The following is a 15389-nucleotide window of genomic DNA, read 5'->3' on the forward strand; positions in this document are numbered from 1 at the left end:
GGGGGGGGCGGGGAAGGGCGGCCGCGGCCGCCGGGGTGCGGGGCGGAGCCGGCGGGGCGGGGGCCGGGCCCGGAGCCGCGCCGGGGTGCGAGGGGCGGGGGCGCGGGATCGCCTGCAGCCCCGCTGGAGGCGGGCCTCGGGTGGGGGTGGGGATCGGGGCGGCCGCCGTCCTGCCCGAGGGCGGGGTGCCCCGGTTCCCGGAATTAGTCGGCGCTGGTGTGCGGCCTGTGGCGAGTAGCGGCCGCGGTGTGGGGTGCGGGAGTGGGTGCCGGGAGGTGCGGGCCAGGGGCTGGCCGCTCGCCGGCGTCTCCCGTCGCTGCGGGCGAGCTCCTGAGTCCCTGGACGCGAATCAGGAAAAGTTGCGTCCGCCCTGCGGGGTCCCGGCGGCCGCGGAAGGGCCTCGTGGTGCCCGTGTGTCGAGGCTTGGCCCGCGGGGCCGGCCCGTGTGCTTGTGGGCCCAAGGGGTCGCGTCCCGAGCCGGGCTCGGGGCGGGTGGCCCGGGCCCTCGCACGCCCGCAGCCCGGGGCGGAGGCGGCGCGTGCAAGGGCTGCCCGCACGCTCGGGTTGTAAGAAGGAGGTTCCCTAAGAGCCGCTGGGGTGTCTCCCTGGGCAAGTGCGCCCTCCCCACCCGGGGTGCGTGGCACCCTCGGTTGGGTTGGGCGTGAGTTTATGCTCCTTTCTGACATGTTCCGAGAGAGGAAGTACCTGATCCGCTTCTGCAGTGCAGCGCGTTGGATCCATTATGTAAGGCTCCGCATGGGGGGCTGGAGACACTGAGGGGGAGCCGGAGGCGACGTGCAAGCGTTTGCCGGTGTCGGTACCGCGCGCTCCTGCGCTTGTGCGCACGTGGACTCGGGGGTGGCGGGCCGACTCCCAGCCTCAGTGTCCTGAGCCTGGAGAGTGACACGTGGGTCACGAAGGTGGAAGGTGTGCGTGCAGAGCAGGAGCTGACCCAGCGCTTCCTTACGCAGAGGTGGGGGACGCTTCGTGTGTCCGATTTACAGGCGGGAGTTAGAGTGGGTGAGGTCCGCGGCCGAACCAGAGCTTGGAAGACTGACCTTCAGGCGTGAGGGTTTCTGAGTCCGCAGGTGGCGTGGCTGAGGATGGGGGCCAGACACACGCATCGACCGCTCCGTGTCCGCTACAACTTGAGAGACGGTGTGTGTATGTTCGGAAGGTGCTGCGGGCGGACAGCAACATTCTAGCTGTAACTTTCACTTTGCAAATTGTTGCGAATTGTTAAAGTACTTGAAACTGTTTAGGAGAAAGCCTGAAACCACGGGAGGGGGTGGGAATCCTCTGCCTCCGGGGGCCTTTTTGTGCTTCACCTAGCCTGGGGGCTCCTCACCCACATGTTTTAGACAAAATGAGATGGAGGAGGGAGCCCATCTGTTGAAATACAGTTTAACCAAAGTACTGAGCCAGACTGATGCTCAAGCGGCTTGGGTGCCCTTTGTTAGCTTACTTAGTAACAGGTCAGTTTCCGGCTGGAGCTGAGACCAGCCTAAGTGATGGGCTGTTTCCGTAGCAACTCCGGAGCTTTGTGAAAATATCTGTGGCTTCTCTTGGTGGAAAAGTCACAGGTCCTGTGAAAACTCTGGGATTTCATGTCTTCCTTGATGACTGAACCAGTACTGAGTTTCAGCCGGAGGTTATTGGGAATCAAGATGTGATGTTGTTTCTCACTCACATTCATGGAGAGCAGCGTCAGAACCTATCAGGAGGCCTGTGTATGCACCTTGTTTTCTTTCCTCGGGTGGACAGGGGCGGGCAAGCGCAGAGCAGTCTGCGGTCATTGTCAGGGGCGAGGGAGTGGCAGCAGCCACGTGGGGAGGGCTGCCTTCTGCCGAGACCAGATCAGTTCCCGGTGTGTCCTGGACGGTGGGGAGTATAGTGTAGAAGAGCTTCAGTCTGGAAGTTGCTAGAATCAACGTCTGAGAGCGGGAGGCCTGGTCATTTGGCAAAGCCCTGACTGCACAGCCTGTCAGAGGAGGCCACACCTGCCATCCCGCCAGCCGCCCCACCGCGTTAGCTGTTGTTTCTGGAAAGTTCATTCGCAGAAGGCTGTGTGATATGGCAACGAACATGCTGTGTGACAGGGTAGTTTGAAACCAGTGGCTTGGAAGTGCTGTGGTTCGGGGTGGGGGGCGGCGGCCTTCGTGAGGGGAGGGGGCGAGGGGACAGCAGCTCCATTCTAGCTGGGATTCCTTAGGGAAAAGGTTCTCGGGTGTTTTCAGAATCTTCAGAACAGCCGACCTACCCGATGGCAAGTGTCAGAGTTTGTGAGTAAACTGAGCCTTTGTTCCCCGTCTTGAGGCTTCCTCTCAGTGACCCGGTGCATCACCTGACAGGTCCGCCCGCAGGCCTGCCTCTTCTCTGAGTGGCTCAGCCGTGCAGCGTGGATTGCTGGTGCTCCTGTCTGGGGGAGACCATTTCAGCTTGGGGTGACCCCACCACCACCTAAAAAGTGTGCATGACTTTGTGCAGTCTCTAGCCGAACGCAGCCCTCCGTGCGCTGGTAAGGCTGCCGGGCCCGCTCCCTGGAATGGCTTTTCTCATTTTCCGTCCGTGCCTGGCGCCTCGGGATGGTGAGCTGCCTTCGGCAGGTGGCAGCGTGGCAGGGAGCAGGCCGACTTCAAGTCTAGGGGTCGGGGGTTACAGAGCAAGAAGGAAACTAGGAATCTGGTGGGTCCCGGAACCACTAGTGCTGGACTTCGGGGCCCACATAACTAGCCTGAGCTCTGGCAGGAGGCTGGGCCGCCCTGGTTCGGCTGGGCCATCGCTCTCCACGGTCTGTGTGCTCTGCACACTGGTGACCACAGGGTCTCCCCTCCCAACAGTTTGGGGCCCAGCTCTACCGGCCTGGCCTCTTCCTGTTTCCCAGCAGGCACCCCAGAGAGAGTGACGAGCTCCTTCCCTCCGCCTACCTCCCCAGCCCTGACCCCTGCGCCAGGTGCTGCCCTCAGGGAGGGGCACAGGCCTTCCGCACTGCCACCCTTCTTCCCTGGGGTCTCCCGTAGGTTTGGGTCACTTGGAAGGGACCGTGGATTGGAAGGTGATGTGGTGCAGGTTCCAGCCAGAACCTGCACCTGATCAGACTTGTGATAATAATGCTGGTCTCAATACCCGTTGTTTTATTGATCAAGGTGTGTATATTTTTGCATTAAAAAATTTAGGAATTTAGCTTTGCTTTCTTTTAAATTGTGTTTGTCTATACCCACCCCCACCCCAGAATGGATGTCAGCAGAACTTATGCCACATAAATGCGGACACTTCTATGATGCTGCAGGGCCAGGGGTGTGCACCTGCGGGAGTGTTGACATTGGGGCCAGATGCTTCAGTGTTGTGGGGGCTGTTCTGAGCGTTGCGGGATGGCAGCAGCATTCCTGGTCGCTACCCCGCAGAGGCCAGAAGTGTCTTCAGATATTGCCAAATGTCCACTGGGGGACAAAAGTCGGCCCCGGTTGAGAACATTTCCCAAAATGTATTGTGTGGAACCCAAGTTTAATGGGATACATATCCATTTTTACGTGTTAGTTATTTTAGTTATTTTGTGCCTTTAAAAAAAAAAAGATTTATTTATTTATTTGACACACAGAGAGAGAGAGAGAGATCACAAGCAGGCAGAGAGAGACGGAGAAGCAGCCTCCCTGCTAAGCAGAGAGCCTGATGCAGGGCTCAATCCCAGGACACTGGGATCAGGACCCGAGCTGAAGGCAGAGGCTTAACCCACTGAGCCACTCAGGCGCCCCAGTTTGGGCTATATTTTTAGTCGGCATTATCATGTATGTTTCCGTGTACTTACATAACCCACGTGCTTCTCACTAAAAAAAAAAATGTATCAACGGTCTCCACACAATTTTGTGATTCTTTTTTTTCCTGTATTGCTTTATGGCATGTCTGATGTCACAGAACCTTATGAGCATTTAGGTTTGGGTATTTTTTTGTTTTTTTCTGCCATTCTCTGGCCTACCAAGCCTAGTGCTGGGCAGATCACAGGGGATGTGGGGAGGAGGGCTGGTGCCCCTGGGTCCCTTTCTTTTTTTTTTAAGATTTTATTTATTTATTTGACGGGAGAAATCACAAGTAGGTAGAGGCAGGCAGAGAGAGAGAGGAGGAAGCAGGCTCCCCACTGAGCAGAGAGCCCAACGTGGGCCTTGATCCCAGGACCCAAGCCGAAGGCAGAGGCTTTAACCCACGGAGCCCCCCCGGCCCCCCCCCCCCCCCTCGCTGGGTTCCTTTCTGCTGCCGCTCTGTCCCTGAGCACACAGTGCCTGGGAGGAAAGATTGTCCTTGTGGAAGGGCCCTTGCTTTGAGAAATTGGGGGTCTTATTTTTTTCCTAAAACCATTCCTTTACTCTTTTTTTTTTTTTAAAGATTTTATTTATTTATTTGACAGAGAGAAATCACAAGTAGATGGAGAGGCAGGCAGAGAGAGAGAGAGAGAGGGGGAAGCAGGCTCCCTGCTGAGCAGAGAGCCCGATGCGGGACTCGATCCCAGGACCCTGAGATCATGACCTGAGCCGAAGGCAGCGGCTTAACCCACTGAGCTACCCAGGCGCCCCCATTCCTTTACTCTTAATAACAAGTCCATCATGAAAGTTTTGAGTGTCAGGTTTTTGTTTTTGTTTTTTTAAAGATTTTGTTTATTTGACAGACAGAGATCACAAGTAGCCAGACAGGCAGGCAGAGAGAGAGGGGGAAGCAGGCTCCCTGCTGAGCAGAGAGCGCCATGTGGGCTCGATCCCAGGACCCTGAGATCATGACCTGAGCCAAAGACAGACTTTAACCCACTGAGCCACCCAGGCACCCCATGAGTGTCAGTTTTTAATGATGCCGATGATGGTCACCGTTTGCAAAGCAAGGGTGTGCTGTAATTTTAAATTCTACCAGCAATGTCCTAAGGCCTTCCAGGTGAGATTTTCTGAAACAGATTCTGATGCCATGAAATCAACTTCATTGTTAGAATTTTGCTGTGACTTGAATGAACATGTGGGCATTTAACTTGGGAATGCACCCCCCCCCCCCATACAGTTTGTTTTAACAGGATTTAGTATCTGATTTTGAGTGTTAACTCAGTAAGAGGCACCTCCCCAAATCTTGTTTGAAAAATAAAGTGATTTCTTGACAAATGTTTTCCTTAATACGAGTTGTTGACTGAACACCTCCCGGGGCTGGGGGACATGAAGCCGGGTTGGAGGGTGGCTGGCAGGTGACTTGTGCTCGAGGCCCGGGCACTGATGACTTCCCACACTCTGAATGAAATCTCCTTGAACCGCAGTGGCAGTTTCCTGAAAGGTGTCTGGGAAAAGATCTTTTTTTTTAAATACAGAATTTTGACAGTTTTCTTGGATTCCTTGACGCTTTCTTAATAAACAGGTTTAGTCTGAAAAAGGATCCTCAGTTAAATGTTTTTTGGGAAATGCTAGTAACCAAAACAAAAAAAGAAAAAGAGGGAGAGATGTAGTTTGCCAAGGTCTCAGGCCGCAGCTGTAGTTGGTGTGACCGAGAGCACGTAAACTTGAAATTCCCCTCGAATGTCTGGCATTTCTCGGTCAGTGGAACTGATCGTGCTCGTTAGTAAAATAAAGCCGCTTTGGAGAGCAGCTGTGAAGCTGCGGGGCTGGGGAAGTCGAACCCTTTGCTCATAGTTTGGCACAGAGGGAGGGATCGGGCCAGGCCGCTCCTCCCGCCTTGGGCGTGTTTGGAGACTCACTGAAAAATGCAAACGACTTGATGTCACCAAAGTGAGCCACTTTTAGATGGGTTAAAAATCGAAGAGTTCAGTTTTTAAAGTATCGCATGCCTCTCTGGACAGCTCTGCTTTCAGACCAGGGCCTGGAAGCCATCGCGCCGTGGGTTCCTCTCGCCTGGCCCTGGGCCCGCCTGTTCTCCATTTGAAAAGGTCACCAAAGCAGGAAAGCACAGTCTAGGGAGGACAGTAGGCAGCTTGCAAAGCCTAAACGGTTCCTGTCTGGCTCTTTACAGAAAAGCTCGCTGACCTCCACTCGGCGCTCAGCGGAAGCGCCGGAGGTCAGCCCGATCTGAATGGATAAAGTTGCAGAAGTGTGCTGGGGAAACCCGGGTAAGAAGAGGGAGGAAGTAGGAGGGTTTCCCTTCGTCATCCTAACGGGCCGGCCTGTGGCGAGAGCTCCTGCGCCAGAATTCGACCCGGCCAAGGCCTCCCTGTGCCTCCGGGCTGGAAGCTGACTCCGTGCCCAGTCGTTCTTCTCTTTTGGTGGCATCTGAGCCCTGGGGAACCTTGCTTTGCTGATGAAGTCAGTATATAGGGTCGAATTCTCTCATGGGTGCCACCTCCTGGCCCAGAAGTCATTCCGGGACCCCGGATGCTGCTGGGAAGGCGAGGAGGAGTCCTTGGTCACGGGCCTGTCCTGTGGGCGCCAGTCCCGGTGTCGGCCGGGCTCTCGGGCTTGGGAGTGCTGGGCGCGAGGGCCCATGGGCCCTGGGCAGGGCTCCGAAGTATGGGCCAGGGGACTGAGGGGGCGGCTGGCCGGGCTCCTGGGGGGCTGGGCTGGGGGTGCCCTCACTGGTCTTTCGTTTTTCAGAGCTTATTTTTTCTTTCTAGAATCCTCCCCTCCCCAGCTTTTTTGTTTGCTGGTCTTCGGATCTCTTTCAGCATTTCTTTTGTAAAAGGAGTAAAAAAGGGGACTGATAATCTTCAGCTCTTTTCCGACAGCTGTTTTCTCCTGGATGTTTTGATGTGTCTGGATGTGTTCGTTTCTCTGTTCAATTCTCATGTCAGTCCAGTATATCCGAAGAAGGTGACCTGTAGCTTTTAAAAATTTTTAAAAATTTCTCTATCACCATGTCTCTTATTTTCCCCATTTTTTTCAAAGACAATTTTATGTGACTCGATCTCCAAGTGGATAATTTAATTAATTGAATTTGTGTGCAGTGGAAAGCCCTACGGAGCGCTCCCAGTATCTCTGCCTTCAAAGCTCAAAGGAATGTTTCTCTAATGTATTTGTTTCACATAATAAATAATGTTGAAAGCAATGATGATAGTGCAAATAAAACATTTAAATGTTTTCTAATTTTGGTTATATTCTTGATAGGGTGTCATTACAATTACCTGAACTCTGTCTAGATTTGTCAGAATAATCGCGCGTTGCACATAGTTATTGTAACGTGCTTTGCTGTGTTTGATGTGGTTCCTCATTGAAAGGAGACATCCTGGTACTGTACTGTGAGTACACAGACAACTAAATGTGTGTGTGTGTGTGTGTGTGTGTGTGTGTGTACACATGGTTTATACAGGTTACATGACATTCATTGGGAAGGAAGCATTACAGTGAAGAGAAATCCACGGATAATAAAGTTTACCCCGTAAATGCCCCGAAACTCATTTTAAGGGGTTAGAAAATGTCCTAAAGTGATCCTAGATGTGTTTGCCGTTCCAGCCTTGTGTTTGCACAACCAGCAGTGAGCCTCTAAGGACAAAATATCACAGTCCCGACGGCTAAGGAGGACAAATAAAAGTGTGGAAGTACAGTGAACCTTAGTGTAGGTTTCGCAGATGCGGTGAGGCCTGGCAGAGCCCGGGGGCTGGGCTGTTGGTGTGCGGGTCGATCGGAGCTGGTGTGAGAGCCGGCAGTAGAGGGCCGGAGGGGGCTGTGCGGCTCCCGGACTCCCAGAGGGAAATGCAGCCTCGGAGAACTTCATTTCAGCAAAAGGGTGTTTAGAAGAAAGAAGAGGGGTGCCTGGCTGGCCCAGTGGGTGGGACATGTGACTCTTGATCTGGGAGTTGTAAGCTCGAGCCCCACGTTGGGTGTAGAGCTTACGTGAAAACTTCGAGAAGGAGAAGAGAACAGGAGGTTTACTTGGCGTCTTGAAAGCAAACAGCAAGTACAAGGTGGCATGAGTAAGCACAGTGTGGGTAACTGCGATTCACGTAGAAGGTTGAAGTCTCCCGGTGGTGATGACTCCAGATTTAGAAGAGTGAAATCTAGTAAATGCTGTTCATGTGTGATAGCATCTGGAGCACAAGGAGGTAGGCAACTAATCACGATCAGTCCTAAGAAGAGGAAAGCAGGTTTAGTAACATTACATTGGACACAACCAGACTCAGGTTACGGAGCGCTGGGGGACTGTGTCCTGTTGCTCAAAGGTAGGATTAATAATCATAAATTAATGCCACAGTAAAACTTGCCAAACGTAGAAGTTGCCAGTTGTATTTGTAAAAGGGAGGACTCTTAATGTGGCTCTTTGCAGGCTGCGAAGTAGACCAAAGAAAAGAAAGGATGTGGGGTAGTTCCTAGCCTGACCCTGTTGGCATTTGGGGCCAGATCATTCTCTGTGAGGGAGCCATCCCGTGCTCTGCCTGTGACTGAACAGCACCCCAGTCCCTCCTCACTAGACACCAGTAGCTACGTGACTCCCTAATTGTGGTAGCCAGCAGTGTTTCTGGACGTTTCCAGATGTCCTCAGGGAGTCAAATCGCCCCCAGTCGAGAGCCACCGATCTCAAGGAGTTAAATCATGTGGCCATAGATACATATACGAATTTGTAGCCAACAAACCTAAAATACAGATTCTCTTCATTTACATGAATCATTTAACAAAACTGGCCACCTACAGGCCACAAAGGAACACCCTAGTTTCACCCAAAAAGTAAGTCCTGTGGGCCAGATTCTCAAGCCATAATGCACCCTAGTTAGAACCTAAGAGTGAAGGGATAGCTAAAAATAACTCCCTGGAAAAGGGGGGTTAAGACCCCCCCCCCCGTTGTGTCTTTTGAATTGAAAGCGGAGATCAAAAATTGTTTTCAGCCTGTGTAAGTGACTGGCGGAGGGCTGCGTACCGCAGTCCTAGAATCAGGCAGAAACCATTCTCAGGAGAAAGAAAATGTATAACCTAAAGGCTTTAGAGCACAGGAGAAATAAATTCGTTCAGCTTTCAACTCAAGAAACCAGGAGAACAAGTAAAAGAAAATAGAGGAAAATCTGTTTCTGATTTTGTGACCAGATTAAGAAGACCCGAGAGCTCAACAGTTACAAAAAGGATGTGACTGTACGTATGAGGATCTGTATGTTTACTTTTTATTTTATTTTTTAAAGATTTCATTTATTTATTTGACAGACAGATCACAAGTAGGCAGAGAGGCAGGCAGAGAGAGAGGGGGAAGCAGAGAGCCCCGATGCGGGCTCGATCCCAGGACCCTGAGATCATGACCTGAGCGGAAGACAGAGGCTTAACCCACGGAACCACCCAGGCGCCCCCATGAGGATTTTTAAATAGGAATAAAACATGCACAGTTTGATGGCAACAAATCAGAAGCCTTCTGGATGGTTTATGAGGAAGTTGTAAATGACCAGCATTTACCTTGGAGGTAGAAAACTTGTATAGACCAGCACCTTTAGATGAAATTGAGAAGGTCGTCAGGATTCATCTGTCTAAATAGACGCTAGAAACCATTGTGTGAGTTAGATCCAACTTTGTATAAAGTGTAGCATCCATTAACTAAATAAAAATCTGTATGTCATTATGTTACATGGTCGAGGTTTTCAGGGTAAAGAAAAGATACAGAAATGTGAAATCAAAGTGGTAGTAGGTAAATACCCTGTAATCCCAAATTTGCATTGTAGATAATAGTGTTAATTCGTTTTGAAAAAAAGTTAATGAGAAAACACTTACTGTGTTCCCCAAAAAGCCTAGAAACAGTGACCAACCAGTAGCAGTGAGCAACGGTGGTGCCTAGATTGTGGTCTGTGCATATCATTTCCCACTGAAAGGAATCTGAGCCCGTTGGATGAATGGCAAAGTCAGAGTTTGGTGCAGAATATGAACAAGATGATCATGGAGGAGCTCGTTTTACCTGAAAGCAAGAAAGTTATTGAGAATTAGTAGGGTATGTTAAAGGCTCTAATCGGTAACTAAAGGGGCTTTGCATTGGCCAAACATGGGATAATTTGGAACATCAAAAAATATATGCATTTATATGAAACTCTGCTTATTTTTTTTAAGTTTTTTTTTTGATTTATTTACTTGACAGAGATCACAGGCAGGCAGAGAGGCAGCCAGAGAGGAGGAAGCAGGCCAGGCTCCCTGCTGAGCACAGAGCCTGATGCGGGGCTCAATCCCAGGACCCTGAGATCATGATCTGAGCTGAAGGCAGAGGCTTAACCCACTGAGCCACCCAGGCGCCCTACTCTGCTTATTTTTGAAATGTTCAAACCCATGAGGTGATAATGTACTAAAAAATTGGTCACTGTTGGAGAATGCTGGGGAATCAGCGCAGTATTCTGAAAATTGACAGCCAGCCGGAAGGCAGCAAGCTTTAAGGAGCCGTCACTGGGGCTGCAGCCTGGAGGTTGGCCTTGGGGGTGGGGTGGGGGTTGGGAAGGGTGGCCGCGGGAGAGAGGTCTGGAGGCATTGCTTGTCGGTCAGGAAATGGAGATGTGAGGGGGTGCTTCACCCCTGTCCAGTGGGGTGAGTGTTTCTGTAAATCTGTGGAATGAGAACAGATTCTGGAAAATAATCTTCACAGTAGCAATTCAGAGCCTCTGTCACCCAGCATCTGAACCCAGATGCTTACAGCAGTATCAGGAATCTGTCCCCCATTGTCCGTCTGCGTTGGCTACAATGTATGTTTCTTGTATGTGTCCATGCGGCATGAACAAGGAGTTCTTTCCTTTTCAGTAATTTGTGTTACGGTATTTTGGAGATGCCTGACTTCTAAACCTTGACTGTGGGAGGTGCCGCGTCTGCTCATAAACATGAGGCTGTCATTTTCTTTCGAGTCTCGTGAATGTCTGCGGAGCACTTGCGCGGGTGGGCAGGGTCCCGCGCTGCGTCCTCGCGGTGGTCGGAACGTTCCCGCTGGCTCAGGGGCCGCCGCCCGCCGCCCGCCTCCACGCTGAGGGCTTCTCAATCATACATGGGATTCATGAGATTAACACGGAGGCATCAAAGTCCTGCGGGTTACCAGATACTGTGCCGATTTCCCTGTGAGTTCTACAGTCATGTTAGAAACAAGGTTCCTGTATTCTCAGAGATCATGTGTCAAAGGCACAGCAGGGCTGCGAGCCAGACAGAGCGACCTCACAGAGGTATTTGACCTCTGAGGTCCCTGTCACCAATGATCTACCAGAGTGTTCTGGTTAACCACTGGTGTGAATCCCGTCACCCCATAAAACAACCGTTTCCTTATGCTCAGGGCTGCCTGGGTCCGGAATTTGGGGAGGGGAGCAGTGGCAACGGCCCCTCTGCTCCAGGTGGTTGATGGGGTACCGAGCTGGGAAGACTCAGGCTGGCGGTGGCTTGATGGCTAGGGCTGGAGTCTTGGGAGGACTTTCTCACGTCATTTCCACTGCTTTCTGGTTCCACTTGAGTCACTGAGATCAGCCCAGATTCAAGAGCTCAGCTCAGTGGGAGGAATTAGGGGGTACCTTTTAAAAGGGCCTCACATGGGTCGTGACATATGGAGTATACATTCAGGTGATAGTTCTTCTCTCTTCCCCCTCTCTACCCTTCGTACAAAATGAAGAGTGAGCCTCTTAGAACAAATTTTCCACGCATCCGTGCATCAGCATGGGCTGTGTGAGTCGGCCTATAACACAGCTTTGAGACGATGTTCTTCCAAATTGGTAGAGATTTCATCTTTTTTTTTTTTTTCAAAGATTTAATTTATTTGTTTGACAGAGATCACAAGTAGGCAGAGAGGCAGGCAGAGAGAGAGGAGGAAGCAGGCTCCCTGCGGAGCAGAGAGCCCGATGTGGGGCTCGATCCCAGGACCCTGGGTTCATGACCTGAGCCGAAGGCAGAGGCTTTAACCCACTGAGCCATCCAGGCGCCCCAAGATTTCATCTTTTGAGTGCTTCTGCCTTAACCAGCTCGGTCACCAAGAGTCAACGTGCGCATGTGGCTGACCCGGAGAGCGTGTGCGCTGGACGGGTGCGGCGTGCTTAGAGAGTAGCACCAAAGCCCAGTTTCACCAGCACTTGCAGGAATTGATAGTGTTCAGAGGTTTTTATAACAGTGTCAATATTACTAAGGTTTGTGCATTTTTGGTACTTCTTCAAGCCCTGGCAGGTCTAATGTCTTATTTCTTCTGTTCCATTGGCCTGTTAATTGGTTCTTTGCCATTACCCAATGTGGCCTCGTAGGGCATTTTGGAAGTTGGCATGTCCTCAAGCTTTCGAGAGAAACTCAGCGATGCGTGGAGGCGTGTTCCCCATATGCATATTACAGTAGGCCTCATTTCTCAAAAATGCCGGGAATCTTGATTGGGACTGCAGCCCTGTGACTTACAGGTAATGACACATGCCAAGAACAACGGGTACACCCTCCGTGAACCGTCAGGAGAGGCAGCCCCGCAGAGCGGGCGGGTCCGAGGTTAGTGTGTGCGAACCGGGGGCATTTCTTATCCAGAAGCCCACCGGAAAGTGCAGTAACAATGAGATACTTTGGACAGTGGCGAGAAAAACCAGAAGATATTTAGGAATAAATCTGACCAGGAATACAGTAGACCTCCACGGAGACCATCGAACTTCCTGGGGTTGCAGGAGGGGGCCTTAGATGGGGTGACCTGGTACTAGAGAGATGCCTCTTTTCCCCAGATTGGTCCATAAACACCTTTTGGATGTTGTTGTAAGGTTGTGTCTTGACAGCAGGGACCCTGACCTGTCCACTACTCCATCCCAGCCGTTAGAATTCAGAGAGGACGGTCAGTGAATATTTGTGGACTGAATGAAGTCGTGGCAAATGTGTGCTCTCCCTTTCCCCTGGACGGTTGCTGGGAGCCCTTTCCAGGCGGCTCTTGGATGAAACCGTCCTGTTAATGATTGATGACGGGGAACTGTAATTGATTTCACCCGTCCCCTGTGGATGACATACAGGTTCTCTTTCCATTTATTATTAAGGTGCCTAAAAAACATTGTGAGCGTGTAGCTTTTCTTGCTGTTAGTTTTTAACGCCCTTTGACGTGAGGCTTTTGAGCACAGGGAAGATTTTTTGAGATTATTTTAAATCGACATGTTTTTAGGCTGCAAAGTTACAGCCCTCTTCTTTTCTTATGCTTTATGTGGACTTCGTAAATTTTATTTTTCTCTGTGTAACTTGGTAAATTTTGGGGCACCTGGGTGGCTCAGTGGGTTAAGTCTCTGCATTTGGCTGAGGTCATGATCCCAGCGTCCTAGGATCGAGTCCCACATCCGGCTCCTTGCTCAGCAGGGAGCCTACTTCTCCCTCTGCCTCTGCCTGCCTCTTTGTCTGCCTGTGCTCGCTCTCTCCCGCCTCTCTCTCTGTTAAAAAAAAAAAAAAAAAAAAGCTTGCGTAGATGAAGAATGTTTACAGTCTCTGTACATTTCTCTTTTACACCTTTTCACTAAAATTAAAAATCATGTCTCAAATCAGAAGCTTAATTATGTATTTTATTTATTTATTTAAAAGATTTTTATTTGTTCGGGAGAGAGAAGGAGATTACAAGTGACAGAGAGGCAGGCAGAGAGAGAGGGGGAAGCAGGCTCCCCGCTGAGCAGAGAGCCCGATGCGGGGCTCGATCCCAGGACCCTGAGAACATGACCTGAGCCGAAGGCAGAGGCTTAACCCACTGAGCCACCCAGGCGCCCCTATATTTTATTTATTTTTTTAGAGATTTATGTGTTTATTTGAGAGAGAGAGAGGGCGGTGGGAGTAATAGAGGGAGAGAATCTTCCAGCAGACTCCCCCCTGAGCAGGGAGAGCCCAAGGCAGGGCTCCATCCCAGGACCCTGAGTTCATGATCTGAGCCGAAACCAAGAGTCAGATTCTGAACCAGCTGAGCTACCCTGGTGCCCCAATTTTACATTTTAAACTAGGTTCAAGGCTAAAATGTAAGATTAATTGGCCAGATTTTCTTTCTTTCTTTTTTTTTTTTTTTAAATTTTATTTATTTATTTGAGACAGATAGTGAGAGAGAGCATGAGCGAGGAGAAGGTCAGAGAGAGAAGCAGACTCCCCGTGGACTGGGAGCCCGATGCGGGACTCGATCCTGGAACTCCGGGATCATGACCTGAGCCAAAGGCAGTCGTCCAACTGAGCCACGCAGGCATCCCAATTGGCCAGATTTTCTTAAATACTACAAATACCTTAAAGGTCAAATACATAGTTCATTCTAAAGCTTAAATTTAAAATATTAAAATCTAAATCTTTCATACGGCTTAATGCCACCCCCAAGGCAATAATTAAATCCTCTCAGACAGGGGCTCCTGGGGGAGCTCAGTCGGGGAAAAGTCTACAATGGGCTCAGGTCATGATCCCTGGCTCCCTGCTCAGCGGGAAGCCGGTTTCTCCCGTGTCCCTGCCTGTGGCTCTGCCTACTTGTGTTCTCCTCTGTCAACAAATAAAATACTGAAAAAAAAATGCTCTCAGGCAAGTAGGAGTTCCCATGTGGGGGACCCACGCTGGCCGAAGGGTTGTGGCCGGGATGAGGAGAGAGGCCCTGCGCGGTTAGGGCCTCTGCCTGCCCTCCGCCCTGCCGTGCCGTGCTCCCCAGCCCGCAGGAAGCCTTCCCGGATTCGTCCACCTGCTCTGAGCACAAAAGACTTCGCCGCCACTCAGATTCAGTCTGGTTTATATCTGTTCTTTTCTGGAAAAAAAACAAAACTAAATTTTGTCCCATCCGCCTGGACAGGAATGCCTAGAAACATTAAAATGCCTGCCTGTTGGATTCGGGCCACATTCCATACTTTGATCTGCCTTTAAGGTCACGACACTAACACTGTATTCTTAGGCTGATTCTGAAAAGAGTGTAACACTTTTTATGGCAGTTTGTTCGTGTGGCCGAAGTTACTTGGTCCCTGAGTCTCAGGACCCCTTCAGGTTCCAGGTTTGATTTCACCTCTGCCAGCAAAGTGTGGGACCCTTGCTGGAGTTTAATCATTGCTAGATGAAAAACGGTTATTACTTAAAAATTGGTGATTCTTTCATTACTGGTGCGAGTTTTAGTGTTTCTGTACATGAAGATCAGAAGATTGTGTTTTCTTCGTCCGTATTAGTCTGGCCAGAACTCTTGAAAGGGTAGCAAAGGGACAACATCAGTACATGCTGCAGCCTTTTTTCTTACTGGATGAAACCTGCAGAGGTAGAACAGACGGAACTACGGGCAGCCCTTCACCAGCGCGTACCGTCAGGACACTGGTTGACTTCCTGCCAGCTGGAGGATGGGGCTCCGTGGGATGGTAGGAAGTTAAGGCAGTGTCGGGGCGCCTGGGGGCTCAGCGGAGTAAGCCGCTGCCTTCGGCTCAGGTCATGATCTCAGGGTCCTGGGATCGAGCCCCCAGTCGGGATCTCTGCTCTGCAAGGAGCCTGCTTCCCCCTCTCTCTCTGCCCGCCTCTCTGCCTGCTGGTGATCTCTCTCTGTCAAATAAATAAATAAAATCTTAAAAAAAA

General features: G+C 50.8%; 1 protein-coding gene across 2 annotated transcripts in view; it reads left to right on the plus strand.

The window, feature by feature from the left end:
• Window positions 1–128: 128 nt before the first annotated feature.
• PKNOX1 (PBX/knotted 1 homeobox 1) overlaps window positions 129–15389 on the plus strand; it is a 62474-nt gene continuing 47213 nt past the window's right edge. The window contains exon 1 of one of the 2 annotated variants that reach the window (XM_059392433.1): window positions 129–744. The gene's annotated coding sequence lies outside the window, so the exon portion shown is untranslated. The remainder of the gene's footprint in view (window positions 745–15389) is intronic. The other variant, XM_059392430.1, reaches the window with a different exon arrangement.

This window comes from Mustela nigripes, chromosome 2, assembly GCF_022355385.1.
Source record: "Mustela nigripes isolate SB6536 chromosome 2, MUSNIG.SB6536, whole genome shotgun sequence".
NCBI classification, from domain to species: Eukaryota; Metazoa; Chordata; class Mammalia; order Carnivora; family Mustelidae; genus Mustela; species Mustela nigripes.